The following is a 7036-nucleotide window of genomic DNA, read 5'->3' as shown; positions in this document are numbered from 1 at the left end:
CGCTGCGAGCAGGGTTCGAACCTGCGCGGGGAGACCCCATTGGATTTCAAGTCCAACGCCTTAACCACTCGGCCATCGCAGCACTGAAACTACACGGTACAACGACGTCCTTTGTTATTGAGTTGTCCGTACAGTGATAACTTTATTAAACAACTTTATTAAAACCTTGCTTTTACGAACTAAAATTCACGCCGATGTTAATAGTTATGCCATTTTATTTAGTCAGTGAACTAATTTCCACATCGATCATAATAATAACTATTTGCATTTGAGTTTAATTAAGGTATGAATCGTACCTTGATCGATGCTGAGAGGACAAATGCAGCTTCCGCAGACCTCCAGCAAACAGTCACTGCCCTACTTTCTCGTTTTATCAAACAGAGCGTCACATGATGGATTTGGTTGCCAGATGCCCTCCCCCATAGGCTGCTAATTTTTTGGCTGCAATTAATGCGTTAATAAGCCTGTTTGTTTCAATACAATTTCCAGGCAGGACAAAAAAACTATCCACTATAATAAACTACTCACTGATCTGATAACAGTTTCTCATAAACAATGGAGATTTTCCAGACTGATATGTCTAAAAATTACGAGTGCCCGTCATGGAAACTTAGATAGTCCAGGGGTTCTGCACTGACCCGAAACAGATCTATTTTATACTGATTGTTGTTTTCGAAACTAGGAGACGTCTCGCCTTTATCCACCTCAACTTTACTGCGTCGACTAGTAAAACCCACTTTGCATCTTAATTTCTTCTTGAGAAAAGTGGAGAGTTTATCCTTATTTAATTAAGTTCTGCTTCTATGTCTTGTTAAAACCTGCAAAACCTAAGACCTTAAAATAAAAAATACAGAAACATTCTTCCTTTTTTTGGCAAAATGTTACAAAATTACAGGAATTGTGCACGTGTTGAGATTTAACAAATAGACAAATGTACACATTTCTATTATTTAATTGGTAAATGTTATGTTTTGTGTTTATTTGTATTTTATTATAACTTCTATTGCCTTTTCCAAATAAAAAATAGTTGTAATTTTAAACATATATCTATTTTCTTCCACGGAACTGAATTAATAAGTTATAAATATATATATAATACTTTTTTTATTTGCTATTGAAAGAAGTACAGGATGCTATGTATAATTATTGCAAAGGAAAACTACAATGTGATAACTGTTGAGAAGTAACATGCATGAATGTTCCAGGCAATGTCCAGTAGGTGGAGTTATAATAATACCACAGAAATAAATGCTATAGTCTGCAGTGTTATCTACAACTTTACTGACATAGATATATATTCAAAGTCAAGTCACATCTGAGGTTATATATATGCCCTACTTATCAATATCTGTTTGGAATCCTTGGAGTGCAACCATTGTCATTCTCACATAACAAATAATGGCAACTCACAGCACAAATAATCATGTTTGTTCCCTATGAGTCAAATAGGTGACTTTGAACTGATGACTATATTACTAGCTTTTCTATTCCTTTCCATGAAAAGGTAAGTGTTTTACAAAGTAAGGGTTTCATATAATAAGGGAATGTCTGCATTTTTTACATCAGAAAAGATTTTGCTTGCTTCTATACAATTTATCAATCAAGACCAAAGCAATTAAAATATGTAGAAGTGTGTCTACGTTATTGCACAGCTATAATCATATAATGAAGATTCAAGTGAGTCCGAATGCGACCAGGATGGACCAGTAATAACAGTGGTCAAGAGCAATATTAGTCAAGACTAAACTGTTCCAGAAAGTCGAAACGGCCTTACAACAGGGCAGACCAAATTAAAACTGCACCTAGTATCATGCAACGGCTCAGTCAAGTGGACCTCTTTGTACAAAGATCAATGAACTCTACCCACATTTCACAAGTACATTGTTTGATTTTGTTGCTGGCAACCACAAATGTCATAATAACCACACGCAATGCCAATTAAAAGTTTACAACCTTTTACACAGACTGCCCATAGAATCTAAAAATCAGACGTTTCTGTAAATAATGTATCTTTAACACTATCAGTGTACCACTGAGACAGCCATATTGCTTGAAGACAACAGAATGGGTTTCACAATTTTCAACCATATCAGTTTCATGGTGGTCTTTTTAGTAACAGATTCTTATTTAAATTAAAGGATCTTTTTGTGTGAGTTATGAAAAATTGAGTTTTTTTTTTTTTTTACTTGAGATCCTATAAAGGATTTATTATTTCCAGAAATTATGAGACACAATAACATGTTGATGTGGAAAGAGAACATGTACCTGGCATGTCAGTGATGAGTTTCAATGAAACACATTTAAAATAAATAAATTAAAAATAAAATGATTATTGTGGACTTTAGACATTCACAGGACAACAGCCATCAACAAACAACAAATTTCCATGACAGACTCATTTAAATTCATGGAAACCAACATGTGTAGCATCAGATAACTGAACCACTAGTCTGTTATTTCAAAGCCATTGTAGAAAGCATACTCTAATGAAGCAGAACCTGAAAACTTTGTCACCAGGGCCTCAAAGATTACAGGTACAAGTGGAATCCCTGTACATCCATCACACCATTACAGGAGATAAAAAGATTAGATGCCTGAGATCAATCAAAACATCCCAGTTAAAAAACAACATCTTTCCAACGGCTGTCAGGTTTTTCAACAAACACTTCTAATAGTAACCGTACTGTACAATCCATGTTTACATAACACTCTGTCAAATTAGAAGTATCTTAATCTATCTTTCTTTACTTTCAATGACCTCCTCTACAATCTTTATATGACAGGTTATGTACTGTTTTGTATACTGGACTGTATCTGGTTTGGTTTTGTACCCTGTACTGTATTGTATGTAGTGTATAGTCTTACACATACATTCTTAAAAATAAAGGTCCCAAAAAAAAGGGATTTTCATAGACAACAATTTGTGTGTGTGCGTGTGTACAGATAATCTTTTAATAATATAAAGAACATTTTTACATTTCTTCAAGAAAACTTCAATTGCAAATAAAGAACATGAATTTTTAAGAGTGCAGTATTGTAGTTGTGCACTGTGCCAATGTAAATAGCCTTACCTATAACAATTTCCACATGCTATGATGTGCAGTACATTCTATGATCTATTCTATAATATGAAATCTTTTCTATTCTGTTCTATTCTATTCTGATAAGTTTCTTTCCTCTACCTGTGCAATTCTAGTAGATACAAATCTGTCCACTATCATCATTAACAAGCAATTCAATCATATTTTAATGTTATTTTCAGCATATCATCAGGTTGAATTATCTTCACTGTCATCAAAAGGATGTTCTTGAATACAGACAAATTCTAAATTCTTCATTTCTAGTCCCAGATAACATATAACAGACTGTCGTGTTATCGTTTTTCCTACCATAGGTTTACAGTATTAAGGAAAATAATAAAAGGCTCTATAAATGCAGAATATTATGCAGACTCTTGGTCTAAAGTATGCAGGTGTGTCAGGAGAACCAGACACCCTTGAAGAAGCTCAAAGAAGCATATGTAGCTGCTTATAAATCTGGATTTATACGGCTGTTTTCAACAATTGCAAAATCCATCATTCCACAGTGATACTGAACAAATAGAAAAAGACCAACATTGGATAAAGTTGCCAAGTACAGTTAAGATGCTGTGACAGTGACAGAAATGTGCATATAGGAATTAATGAACAGAAACAATGGTGTGAAGATAAGTGGGTCAAATTTCCGCTGAATTTGAGAAAATGGAGGATATACTTTAGACATCCTTGTACAAGCCATCTGAACATATTGCCATTTGTTATCTTTATAATTATGTCTATAATAGGGAAAACCATTTTTATGAAAAAAGGCTAAAGACAAGCAATTATTTAATTCCTACATTTTATATATAAAATAAAATAAAAAATGAAATAAAAATAAATATTGCAACATTGTGTTGTTTGATGTGAGATTATTATTGAGAATATACACAGATGGGTGGCAGACAGTTTTGCAGAGAATTTCTTAGCTATGACAACATAAACAGTATTTTTGCAGGGACAGAGACGTTATTGTTAAAATTAAAAGAACAGCAGGATCTGGGAAGACAGATTTAAGTAAGTGATTAATTACAGGGGTCTGTACATTTTGTGTGTAAATATGACTCACTATATGAACATAGTGATTGTGCAGCAAGGTGATTATTAAATCATGTGTTGATCAATAGCAACAGTGAGGAGGTTTTGGTACAGTCATGACTCAGAGGACTGTAATCTACCATAATACACCATGGGACAAAGGTTTAAACTTGCTTATCACTGTAGTTTCCTGGAATCGAGCAACTAATGTTTTAAGCAATAAAAAAACACACACATACAAGAATAGATTAAAAAAAATTCTAAATGTTAGGGGAAAAGTTATATATGTTAACATACTTAATGCAATAGCATTTATCTTTTTAATGATAATTTTTACATTTAAAAGTCGTTTGATCAAAAATACAGTTGAAAATACCTGTTTTCTATTTGAATATATTTTAAAATGTAGTTAATTCCTATGATGGCAAAGCAGAATTTTCAGCAACCATTACTCCAGTCTTCAGTGTCACATGATCCTTCAGAAGTCAATCTGATATGCAGATTTGGTGCTCAAGAAAGATCAGTGTTGATCAGTGAAAGATCAGTTATTTTAAGGAAACCATTATAAATGTTTTACTGGATTTAAAGAAAGAGAAAGTTCAACAAGAACAGCATTTATTTTAAATAGAAATCTTTTGAAACATTATAAATGTCTGCACTGTAACTTTTAATCATTTAATGCGTCCTTGTGTCAGGATTATGGACTGGTTTTTGTTGTGTTTTCCCTCCCCATGTGTTCCGTGTCCCAGTTAATTGACTGATTCCATGCACCTGTGTTCCCCTGATTGCCCTGTGTTTAAAAATCCCAGTCTGTTCAGTTTGTATTTGTCATCCTTGTGTTCTGTGTCTCCGTGACACCTTGCTGTTTAAGAATATTGTTTCTTTATTTTCTTTAGTTCTTCTGTTTTCTTTTTTTTTTTTACAGCCTTTAAACCTCTGAATGATAGTGTATATTAAATGACATGTTTAACGTTTCAGTTTGTACAAGGAACACTACATATTATGAACTAACAATTAACAACAGTATATCTAAAATTAACATTACCACAGATTAATAAAAGCTGTAAAAATAGTTAATAGTTATTTCATGATAAGGTCTTTATGCACCAAGAGCTTGTAACACTCTAAAGAGAAAGGAAAAAATGAAATCGCATCATATGACCCCTTTAAACCTATTGTAAAGTGTTACCCAACCTTCATATCAATTGAATCACACTCATTGGACATGTCCATACATGAATGCAGGTCCAATACCTTTGTTAAATTTTTTCGCAGCTGTGTGCCTTCCTTGTATGATTGTAATACCATTAACGTCCAACACTTTTACGTTCAAAATGATGCATCAACTAAGCAAACAGATGCAAAGGTTTCAGTTGCAAAATAACATTTCACATTTTGAAACTTGGGAAGAACAGAAAAAGAGCGAAACTTCCTTAAAGGGGTCATAGGATGCTACATGCACTTTTACAAGTTGTTTGAACTGAAATGTGTGTTGGCAGTGTGTGTACACAACCACCCTATAATGATAAAAATCCACCCAGTGTTTTTTTTTTTAAATCTCATTAAATGTTTTCCCCTTTCTCAAATCGAGCCGATCTCAGATGCTTGTCTGGGTCCGTGTTGCCAACTTCTTTCAATGGAAAGTAGCTAAACCCCGCCTGAAAAGTCGCTAAATGTCACTAGATGACGTCATACGCTAATTAGCATATTCATGCGTCGTATTTTCTTGCCTCCCTGTGCTCACGTACTGCATTTTAATGCAGCCAGATTCTCAATAAAACTGTTTTTATTAATATATTTTACTGTTTCTGTTGTCAGACAACGGAATGAATATTATAGTGACTGAAAAGCGGTCCAAGTCTGAATTTTTCACTGGCCGACAGGTTTGGCGAAATCGCCACAAATGCCCGAAATCGGAGGCCAATCGGTGCTCTTTCACGCGAGTGACAATCACGCAGTGTGAATTATCGAAGACGCGATCTGAGGGAATCGCCGATGTGTTGCCGACGCCCGTGAAATATTCAAGAGGGTCTAGCTGCAGCCTCGCTCAGACTATACAGGGTCCTGCAAGAAAAAGACAAGACCCGCAAATCTGTGGCAACAGCAGAATATTAACACAATGCACAAAGTCTCTCGCTAAGCGTTTTCCTCCTGTAGAAAACCATAAACACTTAACATGGCTTAATGTATTAAGATACATTAAGGGAGAGCAACTGCGCTCGACTGCACAATCCGACACAGCCGCCTCGCCGTCGCGAGAGCTTTTTGGCACACGTCAGCATGACATCAGAGCAAGTCGGACGTAACTCGGACACTTTTCTAACCGGCATGCATCTCGCGGTGATCGGTTCGCAGATTTTGCTCATCTCAACAAGCCTATAGTTTGCGGACCAGTGTTGCCAAATCCGCAATTGCCGCTGGTTGTTTTTTATGTCAGCAGGTTGAAGCGACCCCAATAACTTGATATTTAGGCCCTGGAATGTGAATTGTACCAGGAGAACCCCGCCAAAAAAATGTGTATTTTACCCCCGAATGCGATTTTTACTGGGGGACCCCCTCTAAAGCAATTGGGCTATTTTCAGGCTAGTTTTGAGTAGTAACAATTGGGCTATTTTCAGGCTAGTTTTGAGTAGTAATTGGGCGGGTTTTGTAGCGAAAACCTGGCCACCCTGCACCAGACAGAGCTGTCGGTGACTTGGCATAAGTTGGCAACACTGGTCTGTGTGAAGTCACACAGACAGGCCCCTCCCACGATAGTTTGATTGACAGTAGCGTTTCAGCACAGACTGGACTGGTGTCTTACCTTAGACAGCCCTGAGTGAGTGTCATCAGTCCGCCATTGTTTCACCGCTGGAGCAGATGTAGACAAGAATGACTCCTAAGCGATTGAGGTGTTCTGTTGTTGGATGTAATAATAAACA

At 35.9% G+C, this 7036-nt stretch overlaps 1 non-coding gene across 1 annotated transcript; it reads right to left on the bottom strand.

Moving 5' to 3' along the window:
- Positions 1-82, bottom strand: trnas-uga (transfer RNA serine (anticodon UGA)). Its single transcript has one exon. It is a non-coding gene; the product is annotated as a tRNA-Ser (tRNA).
- Positions 83-7036: the final 6954 nt, after the last annotated feature.

The sequence above is a fragment of the Sinocyclocheilus rhinocerous genome, unplaced genomic scaffold (assembly GCF_001515625.1).
Source record: "Sinocyclocheilus rhinocerous isolate Xijiao unplaced genomic scaffold, SAMN03320098_v1.1 scaffold742, whole genome shotgun sequence".
NCBI classification, from domain to species: domain Eukaryota; kingdom Metazoa; phylum Chordata; class Actinopteri; order Cypriniformes; family Cyprinidae; genus Sinocyclocheilus; species Sinocyclocheilus rhinocerous.
Note: the sequence above shows the minus strand (reverse complement) of the source record. Positions and strands in the feature narration are given on the sequence as shown.